Source organism: Arctopsyche grandis, chromosome 8, assembly GCF_051622035.1.
Source record: "Arctopsyche grandis isolate Sample6627 chromosome 8, ASM5162203v2, whole genome shotgun sequence".
Lineage (NCBI taxonomy): Eukaryota > Metazoa > Arthropoda > Insecta > Trichoptera > Hydropsychidae > Arctopsyche > Arctopsyche grandis.
This window is the reverse complement of record NC_135362.1, coordinates 815,209-839,393: the sequence shown is the minus strand read 5'-3', so window position 1 is coordinate 839,393 and position 24,185 is coordinate 815,209.

The following is a 24,185-nucleotide window of genomic DNA, read 5'->3' as shown; positions in this document are numbered from 1 at the left end:
TCAAAGAATTCGACATTGCAAAAATATACACAAAACTCGCTTACCTCACCAAACCTAACCCAACCTAGCCTCACTATCACCAAAATCAAAGAATTCGACATTGCAAAAATATACACGAAACTCGCTAACCTCACCAAACCTAACCCAACCCAACCTAACCGTCACCGAAATCAAAGAATTTGAGATTGAAAGATGTACACGAAACTCGTTAACCTCACCAAACCTAACCCAACCCAACCTAACCATTATCGAAATCAAAGCATTCGAGATTTTAAGATTTACACAAAACTCGCTTCCCTCACCAAACCTAACCCAACCCAACCTAACCGTCACCGAAATCAAAGAATTCGTGATTGTAAGATTTACACAAAACTCGTTAACCTCACCAAACCTGACCCAATCAAGCCTAACTATCACCGAAATCAAAGAATTCGACATTGCAAAAATATACACAAAACTCGTTAACCTCACCAAACCTAACCCAACCTTACCTAACCATCACCGAAATCAAAGAATTCGACATTGCGAAAATATACACGAAACTCGCTAACCTCACTAAACCTAACCCAACCCAACCTAACCATTATCGAAATCAAAGCATTCGAGATTTTAAGATTTACACAAAACTCGCTTCCCTCACCAAACCTAACCCAACCTAACCTAACCGTCACCGAAATCAAAGAATTCGAGATTGCAAAAATATACACTTAACTCGTTAACCTCACAAAACCTAACCCAACCTAGCCTTACTATCACCGAAATCAAAGAATTCGACATTGCAAAAATATACACGAAAGTCGCTAACCTCACCAAACCTAACCCAACCCAACCTAACCATTATCGAAAACAAAGTATTCGAGATTTTAAGATTTACACAAAACTCGCTTCCCTTACCAAACCTAACCCAACCCAACCTAACCGTCACCGGAATCAAAGAATTCGTGATTGTAAGATTTACACAAAACTCGTTAACCTCACCAAACCTGACCCAACCCAACCTAACCGTCACCGAAATCAATGAATTTGAGATTGTAAGATGTACACAAAACTCGTTAACCTCACCAAACCTAACCCAACTTAGCCATACTATCACCGAAATCAAAGAGTTCGACATTGCGAAAATATACACGAAACACGCTAAACTCTCCAAACCTTACCCAACCCAACCTAACCATCACCGAAATCAAAGAATTCGAGATTTTAAGATGTACACAAAACTCGCTTCCCTCACCAAACCTAAGCCTACCCTACCTAACCATCATCAAAATCAAGGAATTCGAGATTTAAAGATTTACACAAAACTCGCTTTCCTCACCAAACCTAACCCAACCCAACCTAACCGTCACCGAAATCAAAGAATTCAAATTGCAAAAATATACACTTAACTCGTAAACCTCACCAAACCTAACCCAACCAAGCCTAACTATCACCGTAATCAAAGAATTCGACAATGCAAAAATATACACAAAACTTGCTAACCTCACCAAACCTAACCCAACCTAACCTAACCGTCACCGAAATCAAAGAATTCGAGAATTTAAGATTTACACAAAACTCGCTTCCCTCACCAAACCTAACCCAACCCAACCTAACCGTCACCGAAATCAAAGAATTCGTGATTGTAAGATTTTCACAAAACTCGTTAACCTCACCAAACCTGACCCAATCAAGCCTAACTATCACCGAAATCAAAGAATTCGACATTGCAAAAATATACACAAAACTCGCTAGCCTCACCAAACCTAACCCAACCTAGCCTAACTATCACCGAAATCAAAGAATTCGACATTGCAAAAATATACACGAAACTTGCTAACCTCACCAAACCTAACCCAACCCAACCTAACCATTATCGAAATCAAAGTATTCGAGATTTTAAGATTTACAACAAACTCGCTTCCCTTACCAAATCTAACCCAACCCAACCTAACAGTCACCGGAATCAAAGAATTCGTGATTGTAAGATTTACACAAAACTCGTTAACCTCACCAAACCTGACCCAACCCAACCTAACCGTCACCGAAATCAAAGAATTTGAGATTGTAAGATGTACACAAAACTCGTTAACCTCACCAAACCTAACCCAACCTAGCAATACTATCACCGAAATCAAAGAGTTCGACAATGCAAAAATATACACGAAACTTGCTAACCTCACCAAACCTAACCCAACCCAACCTAACCGTCACCGAAATCAAAGAATTTGAGATTGAAAGATGTACACAAAACTCGTTAACCTCACCAAACCTAACCCAACCTTACCTAACCATCACCGAAATCAAAGAATTCGACATTGCGAAAATATACACGAAACTCGCTAACCTCACCAAACCTAACCCAACACAACCTAACCATTATCGAAATCAAAGCATTCGAGATTTTAAGATTTACACAAAACTCGCTTCCCTCACCAAACCTAACCCAACCTAACCTAACCGTCACCGAAATCAAAGAATTCGAGATTGCAAAAATATACACTTAACTCGTTAACCTCACAAAACCTAACCCAACCTAGCCTTACTATCACCGTATCCAAAGAATTCGACAATGCAAAAATATACACAAAACTTGCTAACCTCACCAAACCTAACCCAACCTAACCTAACCGTCACCGAAATCAAAGAATTCGAGAATTTAAGATTTACACAAAACTCGCTTCCCTCACCAAACCTAACCCAACCCAACCTAACCGTCACCGAAGTCAAAGAATTCGTGATTGTAAGATTTACACAAAACTCGTTAACCTCACCAAACCTGACCCAATCAAGCCTAACTATCACCGAAATCAAAGAATTCGACATTGCAAAAATATACACAAAACTCGCTAGCCTCACCAAACCTAACCCAACCAAGCCTAACTATCACCGAAATCAAAGAATTCGACATTGCAAAAATATACACAAAACTCGCTTACCTCACGTAACCTTACCCAACCTAGCCTAACTTTCACCGAAATCAAAGAATTACACATTGCAAAAATATACACAAAACTCTCAAAAAAACCTCACCAAACCTAACCCAACCCAACCTAACCATTATCGAAATCAAAGCATTCGAGATTTTAAGATTTACACAAAACTCGCTTCCCTCACCAAACCTAACCCAACCCAACCTAACCATTATCGAAATCAAAGTATTCGAGATTTTAAGATTTACAACAAACTCGCTTCCCTTACCAAATCTAACCCAACCCAACCTAACAGTCACCGGAATCAAAGAATTCGTGATTGTAAGATTTACACAAAACTCGTTAACCTCACCAAACCTAACCCAACCTAGCAATACTATCACCGAAATCAAAGAGTTCGACAATGCAAAAATATACACGAAACTTGCTAACCTCACCAAACCTAACCCAACCTTACCTAACCATCACCGAAATCAAAGAATTCGACATTGCGAAAATATACACGAAACACGCTAAACTCTCCAAACCTTACCCAACCTAACCTAACCATCACCGAAATCAAAGAATTCGAGATTTTAAGATGTACACAAAACTCGCTTCCCTCACAAAACTTAAGCCTACCCTACCTAACCATCATCAAAATCAAGGAATTCGAGATTTAAAGATTTACACAAAACTCGCTTCCCTCACCAAACCTAACCCAACCCAACCTAACCGTCACCGAAATCATAGAATTCAAATTGCAAAAATATACACTTAACTCGTTAACCCCACCAAACCTAACCCAACCAAGCCTAACTATCACCGAAATCAAAGAATTCGACATTGCAAAAATATACACAAAACTCGCTAACCTCACGTAACCTTACCCAACCTAGCCTAACTTTCACCGAAATCAAAGAATTACACATTGCAAAAATATACACAAAACTCGCTAACCTCACCAAACCTAACCCAACCTAACCTAAACATCACCGAAATCAAAGAATTCGAGATTTAAAGATTTACACGAAACTCGCTAACCTCACCAAACCTAACCCAACACAACGTAACAGTCACCGATATCAAAGAATTTGAGATTGTAAGATGTACACAAAACTCATTAACCTCACCAAACTTAACCCAACCTAGCCATACTATCACCGAAATCAAAGAATTCGACAATGCAAAAATATACACAAAACTCGGTAACCTCACCAAACCTAACCCAACCTAACCTAACCATCACCGAAATCACAGAATTCGACATTGCAAAAATATACACGAAACACGCTAAACCCTCCAAACCTAACCCAACCTAACCTAACCATCACCGAAATCAAAGAATTCGAGAATTTAAGATTTACACAAAACTCGTTTCCCTCACCAAACCTAACCCAACTTAACCTAACTGTCACCGAAATCAAAGAATTCGTGATTGTAAGATTTACACAAAACTCGTTAACCTCACCAAACCTGACCCAATCAAGCCTAACTATCACCGAAATCAAAGAATTCGACATTGCAAAAATATACACAAAACTCTTTTACCTCACTAAACCTAACCCAACCTAGCCTAACTGTCACCGAAATCAAAAAATTCGACATTGCAAAAATATACACGAAACACGCTAAACCCTCCAAACCTAACCCAACCTAACCTAACCATCACCGAAATTAAAAAATTCGAGATTTTAAGATTTACACAAAACTCGCTTACCTCACCAAACCTAACCCAACCTAGCCTAACTATCACCGAAATCAAAGAATTCGACATTGCAAAAATATACACGAAACTCGCTAACCTCACCAAACCTAACCCAACCCAACCTAACCCTCACCGAAATCAAAGAATTTGAGATTGAAAGATGTACACAAAACTCGTTAACCTCACCAAACCTAACCCAACCTTACCTAACCATCACCGAAATCAAAGAATTCGACATTGCGAAAATATACACGAAACTCGCTAACCTCACCAAACCTAACCCAACCCAAACTAACCATTATCGAAATCAAAGCATTCGGGATTTAAAGATTTACACAAAACTCGCTTCCCTCACCAAACCTAACCCAACCCAACCTAACCGTCACCGAAATCAAAGAATTCAAATTGCAAAAATATACACTTAACTCGTTAACCTCACCAAACCTAACCCAACCAAGCCTAACTATCACCGAAATCAAAGAATTCGACATTGCAAAAATATACACAAAACTCGCTAACCTCACAAAACCTAACCCAACCTAACCTAACCGTCACTGAAATCAAAGAATTTAAATTGCAAAAATATACACTTAACTAATTAACCTCACCAAACCTAACCCAACCAAGCCTAACTATCACCGAAATCAAAGAATTCGACATTGCAAAAATATACACAAAACTCGCTAACCTCACGTAACCTTACCCAACCTAGCCTAACTTTCACCGAAATCAAAGAATTACACATTGCAAAAATATACACAAAACTCGCTTACCTCACCAAACCTAACCCAACCTAACCTAAACATCACCGAAATCAAAGAATTCGAGATTTTAAGATTTACACAAAACTCGCTTCCCTCACAATACCTAACCCAACCTAACCTAACCATCACCGAAGTCAGAGAATTTGACATTGCCAAAATATCCCCAAAAAGTTCTTATCCTACCAAACCTCACCCATCTGAACCTAACCATGACCGAAATCAAAGATTTTGACGTTGCGAAAATATCCACAAAACGTGCTTCCCTCACAATACCTAACCCAACCTAACGTAACCATCACTGAAGTCAGAACATTCGACATTGCCAAAATTTCCACAAAAAGTTCTTATCCTACCAAACCTCATACATCTGAACCTAACCGTCACCGAAATCAAAGAATTTGACGTTGCGAAAATATCCACAAAACGTGCTTCCCTCACAATACCTAACCCAACCTAACCTAACCATCACCGAAGTCAGAAAATTCGACATTGCTAAAATATCCACAAAAAGTGCTTATCCTACCAAACCTCACCCATCTGAACCTAACCATCACCGAAATCAAAGAATTGGACATTGCGAAAATATCAACAAAACGTGCTTACCTCATAATATTTAACCCAACCTAACCTAACCATCACCGAAGTCAGAAAATTCGACATTGCCAAAATTTCCACAAAAAGTTCTTATCCTACCAAACCTCACCCATCTGAACCTTACCGTCACCGAAATCAAAGAATTGGACATTGATAAAATATCCACAAAACGTGCTTACCTCACAATACCTAACCCAACCTAACCTTACCATCACCGAAGTCAGAGAATTCGACATTGCCAAAATATCCACAAAAAGTTCTTATCCTACCAAACCTCACCCATCTGAACCTAACCGTCACCGAAATCAAAGAAATGGACATTGATAAAATATCCACAAAACGTGCTTCCCTTACAATACCTAACCATCACCGAAGTCAGAGAATTCGACATTGCCAATATATCCACAAAAAGTTCTTATCCTACCAAACCTCACCCATCTGAACCTAACCATCACCGAAATCAAAGAATTTGACGTTGCGAAAATATCCACAAAACGTGCTTGCCTCACAATACCTAACCCAACCTAACCTAACCATCACCGAAATCAGAAAATTCGACATTGCTAAAATATCCACAAAAAGTGCTTATCCTACCAAACCTCACCCATCTGAACCTAACCATCACCGAAATCAAAGAATTGGACATTGCGAAAATATCAACAAAACGTGCTTACTTCACAATATTTAACCCAACCTAACCTAACCATCACCGAAGTCAGAAAATTCGACATTGCCAAAATATCCACAAAAAGTTCTTATCCTACCAAACCTCACCCATCTGAACCTAACCGTCACCGAAATCAAAGAATTGGACATTGATAAAATATCCACAAAACGTGCTAACTTCACAATATTTAACCCAACCTAACCTAACCATCACCGAAGTCAGAAAATTCGACATTGCCAAAATATCCACAAAAAGTTCTTATCCTACCAAACCTCACCCATCTGAACCTAACCGTCACCGAAATCAAAGAATTTGACGTTGCGAAAATATCCACAAAACGTGCTTGCCTCACAATACCTAACCCAACCTAACCTAACCATCACCGAAGTCAGAAAATTCGACATTGCTAAAATATCCACAAAAAGTGCCTATCCTACCAAACCTCACCCATCTGAACCTAACCATTACCGAAATCAAAGAATTGGACATTGCGAAAATATCAACAAAACGTGCTTACCTCACAATATTTAACCCAACCTAACCTAACCATCACCGAAGTCAGAAAATTCGACATTGCCAAAATTTCCACAAAAAGTTCTTATCCTACCAAACCTCACCCATCTGAACCTAACTATCACCGAAATCAAAGAATTGGACATTTATAAAATATCCACAAAACGTGCTTACCTCAAAATACCTAACCGAACCTAACCTAACCATCACCGAAGTCAGAAAATTCGACATTGCCAAAATATCCACAAAAAGTGCTTATCCTACCAAACCTCAACCATCTGAACCTAACCATCACCGAAATCAAAGAATTTGACGTTGCGAAAATATTCACAAAACGTGCTTCCCTCACAATACCTAACCCAACCTACCCTAACCATCACCGAAGTCAGAGAATTCGACATTGCCAAAATATCCACAAAAAGTTCTTATCCTACCAAACCTCACCCATCTGAACCTAACCATCACCGAAATCAAAGAATTGGACATTGCCAAAATATCCACAAAACGTGCTTACCTCACAATACCTAACTCTACCTAACCTAACCATCACCGAAGTCAGAGAATTCGACATTGCCAAAATATCCACAAAAGTTCTTATCCTACCAAACCTCACCCATCTGACCCTAACCATCACCGAAATCAAAGAATTGGACATTAAGAAAATATCCACAAAACGTGCTTACCTCACAATACCTAACCCAACCTATCCTAACCATCACCGAAGTCAGAGAATTCGACATTGCCAAAATATCCACAAAAAGTTCTTATCCTACCAATCCACACTCATCTGAACCTAACCATCACCGAAATCAAAGAATTTGACATTGCATAAATATCCACAAAACGTGCTTCCCTCACAATACCTAACCTAACCTAACCTAACCATCACCAAAGTCAGAAAATTCGACATTGCCAAAATATCCACAAAAAGTGCTTATCCTACCAAACCTCACCCATCTGAACCTAACCATCACAGAAATCAAAGAATTGGACATTGATAAAATATCCACAAAACGTGCTTACTTCACAATACCTAACCCAACCTAACCTAACCATCACCGAAGTCAGAGAATTCGACATTGCCAAAATATCCACAAAAAGTGCTTATCCTACCAAACCTCACCCATCTGAACCTAACCATCACCGAAATCAAAGAATTTGACGTTGCGAAAATATTCACAAAACGTGCTTCCCTCACAATACCTAACCCAACCTACCCTAACCATCACCGAAGTCAGAGAATTCGACATTGCCAAAATATCCACAAAAAGTTCTTATCCTACCAAACCTCACCCATCTGAACCTAACCATCACCGAAATCAAAGAATTGGACATTGCCAAAATATCCACAAAACGTGCTTACCTCACAATACCTAACTCTACCTAACCTAACCATCACCGAAGTCAGAGAATTCGACATTGCCAAAATATCCACAAAAGTTCTTATCCTACCAAACCTCACCCATCTGACCCTAACCATCACCGAAATCAAAGAATTGGACATTAAGAAAATATCCACAAAACGTGCTTACCTTACAATACCTAACCCAACCTAACCTAACCATCACCGAAGTCAGAGAATTCGACATTGCCAAAATATCCACAAAAAAGTTCTTATCCTACCAAACCTCACCCATCTGAACCTAACTATCACCGAAATCAAAGAATTTGACATTGAAAAAATATCCACAAAACGTGCTTACCTCACAATACCTAACCCAACCTAACCTAACCATCACCGAAGTCAGAGAATTCGACATTGCCAAAATATCCACAAAAAGTTCTTATCTTACCAAACCTCACCCATCTGAACCTAACCGTCACCGAAATCAAAGAATTGGACATTGATAAAATATCCACAAAACGTGCTTACCTCACAATACCTAACCCAACCTAACCTAACCATCACCGAAGTCAGAGAATTCGACATTGCCAAAATATCCACAAAAAGTTCTTATCCTACCAAACCACACTCATCTGAACCTAACCATCACCAAAATTAAAGAATTGGACATTGCCAAAATATCCACAAAACGTGTTTACCTCACAATACCTAACCCAACCTAACCTAACCATCACCGAAGTCAGAGAATTCGACATTGCCAAAATATCCACAAAAAGTTCTTATCCTACCAAACCTCACCCATCTGAACCTAACCGTCACCGAAATCAAAGAAATGGACATTGATAAATAATCCACAAAACGTGCTTCCCTTACAATACCTAACCTCACCTAACCTAACCATCACCGAAGTCAGAGAATTCGACATTGCCAATATATCCACAAAAAGTTCTTATCCTACCAAACCTCACCCATCTGAACCTAACCATCACCGAAATCAAAGAATTTGACGTTGCGAAAATATCCACAAAACGTGCTTGCCTCACAATACCTAAACCAACCTAACCTAACCATCACCGAAGTCAGAGAATTCGACATTGCCAAAATATCCACAAAAAGTTCTTATCCTACCAAACCACACTCATCTGAACCTAACCATCACCAAAATCAAAGAATTGGACATTGCCAAAATATCCACAAAACGTGCTTACCTCACAATACCTAACCCAACCTAACCTAACCATCACCGAAGTCAGAGAATTCGACATTGCCAAAATATCCACAAAAAGTTCTTATCCTACCAAACCTCACCCATCTGAACCTAACCGTCACCGAAATCAAAGAAATGGACATTGATAAAATATCCACAAAACGTGCTTCCCTTACAATACCTAACCATCACCGAAGTCAGAGAATTCGACATTGCCAATATATCCACAAAAAGTTCTTATCCTACCAAACCTCACCCATCTGAACCTAACCATCACCGAAATCAAAGAATTTGACGTTGCGAAAATATCCACAAAACGTGCTTGCCTCACAATACCTAACCCAACCTAACCTAACCATCACCGAAGTCAGAAAATTCGACATTGCCAAAATATCCACAAAAAGTTCTTATCCTAACAAACCTCACCCATCTGAACCTAACCGTCACCGAAATCAAAGAATTGGACATTGATAAAATATCCACAAAACGTGCTTACCTCACAATACCTAACCTAACCTAACCTAACCATCACCGAAGTCAGAGAATTCGACATTGCCAAAATATCCACAAAAAGTTCTTATCCTACCAAACCTCACCCATCTGAACCTAACCATCACCGAAATCAAAGAATTTGACGTTGCGAAAATATCCACAAAACGTGCTTGCCTCACAATACCTAACCCAACCTAACCTAACCATCACCGAAGTCAGAGAATTCGACATTGCCAAAATATCCACAAAAAGTTCTTATCCTACCAAACCTCACCCATCTGAACGTAACCATCACCGAAATCAAAGAATTGGACATTGCGAAAATATCAACAAAACGTGCATACCTCACAATATTTAACCCAACCTAACCTAACCATCACCGAAGTCAGAAAATTTGACATTGCCAAAATTTCCACAAAAAGTTCTTATTCTACCAAACCTCACCCATCTGAACCTAACTATCACCGAAATCAAAGAATTGGACATTGATAAAATATCCACAAAACGTGCTTACCTAAAAATACCTAACCGAACCTAACCTAACCATCACCGAAGTCAGAAAATTCGACATTGCCAAAATATCCACAAAAAGTGCTTATCCTACCAAACCTCACCCATGTGAACCTAACCGTCACCGAAATCAAAGGATTGGACATTGATAAAATATCCACAAAACATGCTTACCTCACAATACCTAACCCAACCTAACCTAACCATCACCGAAGTCAGAGAATTAGACATTGCCAAAATATCCACAAAAAGTTCTTATCCTACCAAACCACACTCATCTGAACCTAACCATCACCGAAATCTAAGAATTGGACATTGATAAAATATCTACAAAACGTGCTTACCTCACAATACCTAACCCAACCTAACCTAACCATCACCGAAGTCAGAAAATTCGACATTGCCAAAATATCCACAAAAAGTGCTTATCCTACCAAACCTCACCCATCTGATCCTAACCATCACCGAAATCAAAGAATTGGACATTCTAAAATATCCACAAAACGTGCTTTCCTCACAATACCTAACCCAACCTAACCTAACCATCACCGAAGTCAGAGAATTCGACATTGCCAAAATATCCACAAAAAGTTCTTATCCTACCAAACCTCACCCATCTGAACCTAACCATCACCGAAATCAAAGAATTGGACATTGATAAAATATCCACAAAACGTGCTCACCTCACAATACCTAACCCAACCTAACCTTACCATCACCGAAGTCAGAGAATTCGACATTGCCAAAATATCCACAAAAAGTTCTTATCCTACCAATCCACACTCATCTGAACCTAACCATCACCGAAATCAAAGAATTCGACATTGCATAAATATCCACAAAACGTGTTTACCTCACAATACCTAACCTAACCTAACCTAACCATCACCAAAGTCAGAAAATTCGACATTGCCAAAATATCCACAAAAAGTGCTTATCCTACCAAACCTCACCCATCTGAACCTAACCATCACAGAAATCAAAGAATTGGACATTGATAAAATATCCACAAAACGTGCTTTCTTCACAATACCTAACCCAACCTAACCTAACCATCACCGAAGTCAGAGAATTCGACATTGCCAAAATATCCACAAAAAGTGCTTATCCTACCAAACCTCACCCATCTGAACCTAACCATCACCGAAATCAAAGAATTTGACGTTGCGAAAATATTCACAAAACGTGCTTCCCTCACAATACCTAACTCAACCTACCCTAACCATCACCGAAGTCAGAGAATTGGACATTGCCAAAATATCCACAAAACGTACTTACCTCACAATACCTAACCCTACCTAACCTAACCATCACCGAAGTCAGAGAATTCGACATTGCCAAACTTCCACAAAAAGTTCTTATCCTACCAAACCTCACCCATCTGAACCTAACCATCACCGAAATCAAAGAATTGGACATTGATAAAATATCCACAAAACGTGCTTACCTCACAATACCTCACCCAACCTAACCTAACCATCACCGAAGTCAGAGAATTCGACATTGCCAATATATCCACAAAAAGTTCTTATCCTACCAAACCTCACCCATCTGAACCTAACCATCACCGAAATCAAAGAATTTGACGTTGCGAAAATATCCACAAAACGTGCTTACCTCACAATACCTAACCCAACCTAACCTAACCATCACCGAAGTCAGAGAATTCGACATTGCCAAAATATCCACAAAAAGTTCTTATCCTACCAAACCACACTCATCTGAACCTAACCATCACCAAAATTAAAGAATTGGACATTGCCAAAATATCCACAAAACGTGTTTACCTCACAATACCTAACCCAACCTAACCTAACCATCACCGAAGTCAGAGAATTCGACATTGCCAAAATATCCACAAAAAGTTCTTATCCTACCAAACCACACTCATCTGAACCTAACCATCACCAAAATCAAAGAATTGGACATTGCCAAAATATCCACAAAACGTGCTTACCTCACAATACCTAACCCAACCTAACCTAACCATCACCGAAGTCAGAGAATTCGACATTGCCAAAATATCCACAAAAAGTTCTTATCCTACCAAACCTCACCCATCTGAACCTAACCGTCACCGAAATCAAAGAAATGGACATTGAAAAAATATCCACAAAACGTGCTTCCCTTACAATACCTAACCATCACCGAAGTCAGAGAATTCGACATTGCCAATATATCCACAAAAAGTTCTTATCCTACCAAACCTCACCCATCTGAACCTAACCATCACCGAAATCAAAGAATTTGACGTTGCGAAAATATCCACAAAACGTGCTTGCCTCACAATACCTAACCCAACCTAACCTAACCATCACCGAAGTCAGAAAATTCGACATTGCTAAAATATCCACAAAAAGTGCTTATCCTACCAAACCTCACCCATCTGAACCTAACCATCACCGAAATCAAAGAATTGGACATTGCGAAAATATCAACAAAACGTGCTTACTTCACAATATTTAACCCAACCTAACCTAACCATCACCGAAGTCAGAAAATTCGACATTGCCAAAATATCCACAAAAAGTTCTTATCCTACCAAACCTCACCCATCTGAACCTAACCAGCACCGAAATCAAAGAATTGGACATTGATAAAATATCCACAAAACGTGCTAACTTCACAATATTTAACCCAACCTAACCTAACCATCACCGAAGTCAGAAAATTCGACATTGCCAAAATATCCACAAAAAGTTCTTATCCTACCAAACCTCACCCATCTGAACCTAACCGTCACCGAAATCAAAGAATTTGACGTTGCGAAAATATCCACAAAACGTGCTTGCCTCACAATACCTAACCCAACCTAACCTAACCATCACCGAAGTCAGAAAATTCGACATTGCTAAAATATCCACAAAAAGTGCCTATCCTACCAAACCTCACCCATCTGAACCTAACCATTACCGAAATCAAAGAATTGGACATTGCGAAAATATCAACAAAATGTGCTTACCTCACAATATTTAACCCAACCTAACCTAACCATCACCGAAGTCAGAAAATTCGACATTGCCAAAATTTCCACAAAAAGTTCTTATCCTACCAAACCTCACCCATCTGAACCTAACTATCACCGAAATCAAAGAATTGGACATTTATAAAATATCCACAAATTGTGCTTACCTCAAAATACCTAACCGAACCTAACCTAACCATCACCGAAGTCAGAAAATTCGACATTGCCAAAATATCCACAAAAAGTGCTTATCCTACCAAACCTCACCCATGTGAACCTAACCATCACCGAAATCAAAGAATTGGACATTGATAAAATATCCACAAAACGTGTTTTCCTCACAATACCTAACCCAACCTAACCTAACCATCACCGAAGTCAGAGAATTCGACATTGCCAAAATATCCCCAAAAAGTTCTTATCCTTCCAAACCTCACCCATCTGAACCTAACCATGACCGAAATCAAAGATTTTGACGTTGCGAAAATATCCACAAAACGTGCTTCCCTCACAATACCTAACCCAACCTAACCTAACCATCACCGAAGTCAGAAAATTCGACATTGCCAAAATTTCCACAAAAAGTTCTTATCCTACCAAACCTCACCCATCTGAACCTTACCGTCACCGAAATCAAAGAATTGGACATTGATAAAATATCCACAAAACGTGCTTACCTGACAATACCTAACCTTACCTAACCTAACCATCACCGAAGTCAGAGAATTCGACATTGCCAAAATATCCACAAAAAGTTCTTATCCTACCAAACCTCACCCATCTGAACCTAACCATCACCGAAATCTAAGAATTGGACATTGATAAAATATCTACAAAACGTGCTTACCTCACAATACCTAACCCAACCTAACCTAACCATCACCGAAGTCAGAAAATTCGACATTGCCAAAATATCCACAAAAAGTGCTTATCCTACCAAACCTCACCCATCTGATCCTAACCATCACCGAAATCAAAGAATTGGACATTGATAAAATATCCACAAAACGTGCTTACTTCACAATACCTAACCCAACCTAACCTAACCATCACCGAAGTCAGAGAATTCGACATTGCCAAAATATCCACAAAAAGTGCTTATCCTACCAAACCTCACCCATCTGAACCTAACCATCACAGAAATCAAAGAATTGGACATTGATAAAATATCCACAAAACGTGCTTACTTCACAATACCTAACCCAACCTAACCTAACCATCACCGAAGTCAGAGAATTCGACATTGCCAAAATATCCACAAAAGTTCTTATCCTACCAAACCTCACCCATCTGACCCTAACCATCACCGAAATCAAAGAATTGGACATTAAGAAAATATCCACAAAACGTGCTTACCTTACAATACCTAACCCAACCTAACCTAACCATCACCGAAGTCAGAGAATTCGACATTGCCAAAATATCCACAAAAAAGTTCTTATCCTACCAAACCTCACCCATCTGAACCTAACTATCACCGAAATCAAAGAATTTGACATTGAAAAAATATCCACAAAACGTGCTTACCTCACAATACCTAACCCAACCTAACCTAACCATCACCGAAGTCAGAGAATTCGACATTGCCAAAATATCCACAAAAAGTTCTTATCTTACCAAACCTCACCCATCTGAACCTAACCGTCACCGAAATCAAAGAATTGGACATTGATTAAATATCCACAAAACGTGCTTACCTCACAATACCTAACCCAACCTAACCTAACCATCACCGAAGTCAGAGAATTCGACATTGCCAAAATATCCACAAAAAGTTCTTATCCTACCAAACCACACTCATCTGAACCTAACCATCACCAAAATTAAAGAATTGGACATTGCCAAAATATCCACAAAACGTGTTTACCTCACAATACCTAACCCAACCTAACCTAACCATCACCGAAGTCAGAGAATTCGACATTGCCAAAATATCCACAAAAAGTTCTTATCCTACCAAACCTCACCCATCTGAACCTAACCGTCACCGAAATCAAAGAAATGGACATTGATAAAATATCCACAAAACGTGCTTCCCTTACAATACCTAACCTCACCTAACCTAACCATCACCGAAGTCAGAGAATTCGACATTGCCAATATATCCACAAAAAGTTCTTATCCTACCAAACCTAACCCATCTGAACCTAACCATCACCGAAATCAAAGAATTTGACGTTGCGAAAATATCCACAAAACGTGCTTGCCTCACAATACCTATACCAACCTAACCTAACCATCACCGAAGTCAGAGAATTCGACATTGCCAAAATATCCACAAAAAGTTCTTATCCTACCAAACCACACTCATCTGAACCTAACCATCACCAAAATCAAAGAATTGGACATTGCCAAAATATCCACAAAACGTGCTTACCTCACAATACCTAACCCAACCTAACCTAACCATCACCGAAGTCAGAGAATTCGACATTGCCAAAATATCCACAAAAAGTTCTTATCCTACCAAACCTCACCCATCTGAACCTAACCGTCACCGAAATCAAAGAAATGGACATTGATAAAATATCCACAAAACGTGCTTCCCTTACAATACCTAACCATCACCGAAGTCAGAGAATTCGACATTGCCAATATATCCACAAAAAGTTCTTATCCTACCAAACCTCACCCATCTGAACCTAACCATCACCGAAATCAAAGAATTTGACGTTGCGAAAATATCCACAAAACGTGCTTACTTCACAATATTTAACCCAACCTAACCTAACCATCACCGAAGTCAGAAAATTCGACATTGCCAAAATATCCACAAAAAGTTCTTATCCTAACAAACCTCACCCATCTGAACCTAACCGTCACCGAAATCAAAGAATTGGACATTGATAAAATATCCACAAAACGTGCTTACCTCACAATACCTAACCTAACCTAACCTAACCATCACCGAAGTCAGAGAATTCGACATTGCCAAAATATCCACAAAAAGTTCTTATCCTACCAAACCTCACCCATCTGAACCTAACCATCACCGAAATCAAAGAATTTGACGTTGCGAAAATATCCACAAAACGTGCTTGCCTCACAATACCTAACCCAACCTAACCTAACCATCACCGAAGTCAGAACATTCGACATTTCCAAAATATCCACAAAAAGTTCTTATCCTACCAAACCTCACCCATGTGAACCTAACCATCACCGAAATCAAAGAATTGGACATTGATAAAATATCCACAAAACGTGTTTTCCTCACAATACCTAACCCAACCTAACCTAACCATCACCGAAGTCAGAGAATTTGACATTGCCAAAATATCCCCAAAAAGTTCTTATCCTACCAAACCTCACCCATCTGAACCTAACCATGACTGAAATCAAAGATTTTAACGTTGCGAAAATATCCACAAAACGTGCTTCCCTCACAATACCTAACCCAACCTAACGTAACCATCACTGAAGTCAGAACATTCGACATTGCCAAAATTTCCACAAAAAGTTCTTATCCTACCAAACCTCATACATCTGAACCTAACCGTCACCGAAATCAAAGAATTTGACGTTGCGAAAATATCCACAAAACGTGCTTCCCTCACAATACCTAACCCAACCTAACCTAACCATCACCGAAGTCAGAAAATTCGACATTGCCAAAATATCCACAAAAAGTGCTTATCCTACCAAACCTCACCCATGTGAACCTAACCATCACCGAAATCAAAGAATTGGACATTGATAAAATATCCACAAAACGTGTTTTCCTCACAATACCTAACCCAACCTAACCTAACCATCACCGAAGTCAGAGAATTCGACATTGCCAAAATATCCCCAAAAAGTTCTTATCCTTCCAAACCTCACCCATCTGAACCTAACCATGACCGAAATCAAAGATTTTGACGTTGCGAAAATATCCACAAAACGTGCTTCCCTCACAATACCTAACCCAACCTAACCTAACCATCACCGAAGTCAGAAAATTCGACATTGCCAAAATTTCCACAAAAAGTTCTTATCCTACCAAACCTCACCCATCTGAACCTTACCGTCACCGAAATCAAAGAATTGGAAATTGATAAAATATCCACAAAACGTGCTTACCTCACAATACCTAACCTTACCTAACCTAACCATCACCGAAGTCAGAGAATTCGACATTGCCAAAATATCCACAAAAAGTTCTTATCCTACCAAACCTCACCCATCTGAACCTAACCATCACCGAAATCTAAGAATTGGACATTGATAAAATATCTACAAAACGTGCTTACCTCACAATACCTAACCCAACCTAACCTAACCATCACCGAAGTCAGAAAATTCGACATTGCCAAAATATCCACAAAAAGTGCTTATCCTACCAAACCTCACCCATCTGATCCTAACCATCACCGAAATCAAAGAATTGGACATTGATAAAATATCCACAAAACGTGCTTACTTCACAATACCTAACCCAACCTAACCTAACCATCACCGAAGTCAGAGAATTCGACATTGCCAAAATATCCACAAAAAGTGCTTATCCTACCAAACCTCACCCATCTGAACCTAACCATCACCGAAATCAAAGAATTTGACGTTGCGAAAATATTCACAAAACGTGCTTCCCTCACAATACCTAACCCAACCTACCCTAACCATCACCGAAGTCAGAGAATTCGACATTGCCAAAATATCCACAAAAAGTTCTTATCCTACCAATCCACACTCATCTGAACCTAACCATCACCGAAATCAAAGAATTCGACATTGCATAAATATCCACAAAACGTGCTTCCCTCACAATACCTAACCTAACCTAACCTAACTATCACCAAAGTCAGAAAATTCGACATTGCCAAAATATCCACAAAAAGTGCTTATCCTACCAAACCTCACCCATCTGAACCTAACCATCACAGAAATCAAAGAATTGGACATTGATAAAATATCCACAAAACGTGCTTACTTCACAATACCTAACCCAACCTAACCTAACCATCACCGAAGTCAGAGAATTCGACATTGCCAAAATATCCACAAAAAGTGCTTATCCTACCAAACCTCACCCATCTGAACCTAACCATCACCGAAATCAAAGAATTTGACGTTGCGAAAATATTCACAAAACGTGCTTCCCTCACAATACCTAACCCAACCTACCCTAACCATCACCGAAGTCAGAGAATTCGACATTGCCAAAATATCCACAAAAAGTTCTTATCCTACCAAACCTCACCCATCTGAACCTAACCATCACCGAAATCAAAGAATTGGACATTGCCAAAATATCCACAAAACGTGCTTACCTCACAATACCTAACTCTACCTAACCTAACCATCACCGAAGTCAGAGAATTCGACATTGCCAAAATATCCACAAAAGTTCTTATCCTACCAAACCTCACCCATCTGACCCTAACCATCACCGAAATCAAAGAATTGGACATTAAGAAAATATCCACAAAACGTGCTTACCTTACAATACCTAACCCAACCTAACCTAACCATCACCGAAGTCAGAGAATTCGACATTGCCAAAATATCCACAAAAAAGTTCTTATCCTACCAAACCTCACCCATCTGAACCTAACTATCACCGAAATCAAAGAATTTGACATTGAAAAAATATCCACAAAACGTGCTTACCTCACAATACCTAACCCAACCTAACCTAACCATCACCGAAGTCAGAGAATTCGACATTGCCAAAATATCCACAAAAAGTTCTTATCTTACCAAACCTCACCCATCTGAACCTAACCGTCACCGAAATCAAAGAATTGGACATTGATTAAATATCCACAAAACGTGCTTACCTCACAATACCTAACCCAACCTAACCTAACCATCACCGAAGTCAGAGAATTCGACATTGCCAAAATATCCACAAAAAGTTCTTATCCTACCAAACCACACTCATCTGAACCTAACCATCACCAAAATTAAAGAATTGGACATTGCCAAAATATCCACAAAACGTGTTTACCTCACAATACCTAACCCAACCTAACCTAACCATCACCGAAGTCAGAGAATTCGACATTGCCAAAATATCCACAAAAAGTTCTTATCCTACCAAACCTCACCCATCTGAACCTAACCGTCACCGAAATCAAAGAAATGGACATTGATAAAATATCCACAAAACGTGCTTCCCTTACAATACCTAACCTCACCTAACCTAACCATCACCGAAGTCAGAGAATTCGACATTGCCAATATATCCACAAAAAGTTCTTATCCTACCAAACCTAACCCATCTGAACCTAACCATCACCGAAATCAAAGAATTTGACGTTGCGAAAATATCCACAAAACGTGCTTGCCTCACAATACCTATACCAACCTAACCTAACCATCACCGAAGTCAGAGAATTCGACATTGCCAAAATATCCACAAAAAGTTCTTATCCTACCAAACCACACTCATCTGAACCTAACCATCACCAAAATCAAAGAATTGGACATTGCCAAAATATCCACAAAACGTGCTTACCTCACAATACCTAACCCAACCTAACCTAACCATCACCGAAGTCAGAGAATTCGACATTGCCAAAATATCCACAAAAAGTTCTTATCCTACCAAACCTCACCCATCTGAACCTAACCGTCACCGAAATCAAAGAATTGGACATTGATAAAATATCCACAAAACGTGCTTTCTTCACAATACCTAACCCAACCTAACCTAACCATCACCGAAGTCAGAGAATTCGACATTGCCAAAATATCCACAAAAAGTTCTTATCCTACCAAACCTCACCCATCTGAACCTAACCATCACCGAAATCAAAGAATTTGACGTTGCGAAAATATCCACAAAACGTGCTTGCCTCACAATACCTAACCCAACCTAACCTAACCATCACCGAAGTCAGAACATTCGACATTTCCAAAATATCCACAAAAAGTTCTTATCCTACCAAACCTCACCCATGTGAACCTAACCATCACCGAAATCAAAGAATTGGACATTGATAAAATATCCACAAAACGTGTTTTCCTCACAATACCTAACCCAACCTAACCTAACCATCACCGAAGTCAGAGAATTTGACATTGCCAAAATATCCCCAAAAAGTTCTTATCCTACCAAACCTCACCCATCTGAACCTAACCATGACCGAAATCAAAGATTTTGACGTTGCGAAAATATCCACAAAACGTGCTTCCCTCACAATACCTAACCCAACCTAACGTAACCATCACTGAAGTCAGAACATTCGACATTGCCAAAATTTCCACAAAAAGTTCTTATCCTACCAAACCTCATACATCTGAACCTAACCGTCACCGAAATCAAAGAATTTGACGTTGCGAAAATATCCACAAAACGTGCTTCCCTCACAATACCTAACCCAACCTACCCTAACCATCACCGAAGTCAGAGAATTCGACATTGCCAAAATATCCACAAAAAGTTCTTATCCTACCAAACCTCACCCATCTGAACCTAACCATCACCGAAATCAAAGAATTGGACATTGCCAAAATATCCACAAAACGTGCTTACCTCACAATACCTAACTCTACCTAACCTAACCATCACCGAAGTCAGAGAATTCGACATTGCCAAAATATCCACAAAAGTTCTTATCCTACCAAACCTCACCCATCTGACCCTAACCATCACCGAAATCAAAGAATTGGACATTAAGAAAATATCCACAAAACGTGCTTACCTTACAATACCTAACCCAACCTAACCTAACCATCACCGAAGTCAGAGAATTCGACATTGCCAAAATATCCACAAAAAAGTTCTTATCCTACCAAACCTCACCCATCTGAACCTAACTATCACCGAAATCAAAGAATTTGACATTGAAAAAATATCCACAAAACGTGCTTACCTCACAATACCTAACCCAACCTAACCTAACCATCACCGAAGTCAGAGAATTCGACATTGCCAAAATATCCACAAAAAGTTCTTATCTTACCAAACCTCACCCATCTGAACCTAACCGTCACCGAAATCAAAGAATTGGACATTGATTAAATATCCACAAAACGTGCTTACCTCACAATACCTAACCCAACCTAACCTAACCATCACCGAAGTCAGAGAATTCGACATTGCCAAAATATCCACAAAAAGTTCTTATCCTACCAAACCACACTCATCTGAACCTAACCATCACCAAAATTAAAGAATTGGACATTGCCAAAATATCCACAAAACGTGTTTACCTCACAATACCTAACCCAACCTAACCTAACCATCACCGAAGTCAGAGAATTCGACATTGCCAAAATATCCACAAAAAGTTCTTATCCTACCAAACCTCACCCATCTGAACCTAACCGTCACCGAAATCAAAGAAATGGACATTGATAAAATATCCACAAAACGTGCTTCCCTTACAATACCTAACCTCACCTAACCTAACCATCACCGAAGTCAGAGAATTCGACATTGCCAATATATCCACAAAAAGTTCTTATCCTACCAAACCTAACCCATCTGAACCTAACCATCACCGAAATCAAAGAATTTGACGTTGCGAAAATATCCACAAAACGTGCTTGCCTCACAATACCTATACCAACCTAACCTAACCATCACCGAAGTCAGAGAATTCGACATTGCCAAAATATCCACAAAAAGTTCTTATCCTACCAAACCACACTCATCTGAACCTAACCATCACCAAAATCAAAGAATTGGACATTGCCAAAATATCCACAAAACGTGCTTACCTCACAATACCTAACCCAACCTAACCTAACCATCACCGAAGTCAGAGAATTCGACATTGCCAAAATATCCACAAAAAGTTCTTATCCTACCAAACCTCACCCATCTGAACCTAACCGTCACCGAAATCAAAGAATTGGACATTGATAAAATATCCACAAAACGTGCTTTCTTCACAATACCTAACCCAACCTAACCTAACCATCACCGAAGTCAGAGAATTCGACATTGCCAAAATATCCACAAAAAGTTCTTATCCTACCAAACCTCACCCATCTGAACCTAACCATCACCGAAATCAAAGAATTTGACGTTGCGAAAATATCCACAAAACGTGCTTGCCTCACAATACCTAACCCAACCTAACCTAACCATCACCGAAGTCAGAACATTCGACATTTCCAAAATATCCACAAAAAGTTCTTATCCTACCAAACCTCACCCATGTGAACCTAACCATCACCGAAATCAAAGAATTGGACATTGATAAAATATCCACAAAACGTGTTTTCCTCACAATACCTAACCCAACCTAACCTAACCATCACCGAAGTCAGAGAATTTGACATTGCCAAAATATCCCCAAAAAGTTCTTATCCTACCAAACCTCACCCATCTGAACCTAACCATGACCGAAATCAAAGATTTTGACGTTGCGAAAATATCCACAAAACGTGCTTCCCTCACAATACCTAACCCAACCTAACGTAACCATCACTGAAGTCAGAACATTCGACATTGCCAAAATTTCCACAAAAAGTTCTTATCCTACCAAACCTCATACATCTGAACCTAACCGTCACCGAAATCAAAGAATTTGACGTTGCGAAAATATCCACAAAACGTGCTTCCCTCACAATACCTAACCCAACCTAACCTAACCATCACCGAAGTCAGAAAATTCGACATTGCCAAAATATCCACAAAAAGTGCTTATCCTACCAAACCTCACCCATGTGAACCTAACCATCACCGAAATCAAAGAATTGGACATTGATAAAATATCCACAAAACGTGTTTTCCTCACAATACCTAACCCAACCTAACCTAACCATCACCGAAGTCAGAGAATTCGACATTGCCAAAATATCCCCAAAAAGTTCTTATCCTTCCAAACCTCACCCATCTGAACCTAACCATGACCGAAATCAAAGATTTTGACGTTGCGAAAATATCCACAAAACGTGCTTCCCTCACAATACCTAACCCAACCTAACCTAACCATCACCGAAGTCAGAAAATTCGACATTGCCAAAATTTCCACAAAAAGTTCTTATCCTACCAAACCTCACCCATCTGAACCTTACCGTCACCGAAATCAAAGAATTGGAAATTGATAAAATATCCACAAAACGTGCTTACCTCACAATACCTAACCTTACCTAACCTAACCATCACCGAAGTCAGAGAATTCGACATTGCCAAAATATCCACAAAAAGTTCTTATCCTACCAAACCTCACCCATCTGAACCTAACCATCACCGAAATCTAAGAATTGGACATTGATAAAATATCTACAAAACGTGCTTACCTCACAATACCTAACCCAACCTAACCTAACCATCACCGAAGTCAGAAAATTCGACATTGCCAAAATATCCACAAAAAGTGCTTATCCTACCAAACCTCACCCATCTGATCCTAACCATCACCGAAATCAAAGAATTGGACATTGATAAAATATCCACAAAACGTGCTTACTTCACAATACCTAACCCAACCTAACCTAACCATCACCGAAGTCAGAGAATTCGACATTGCCAAAATATCCACAAAAAGTGCTTATCCTACCAAACCTCACCCATCTGAACCTAACCATCACCGAAATCAAAGAATTTGACGTTGCGAAAATATTCACAAAACGTGCTTCCCTCACAATAC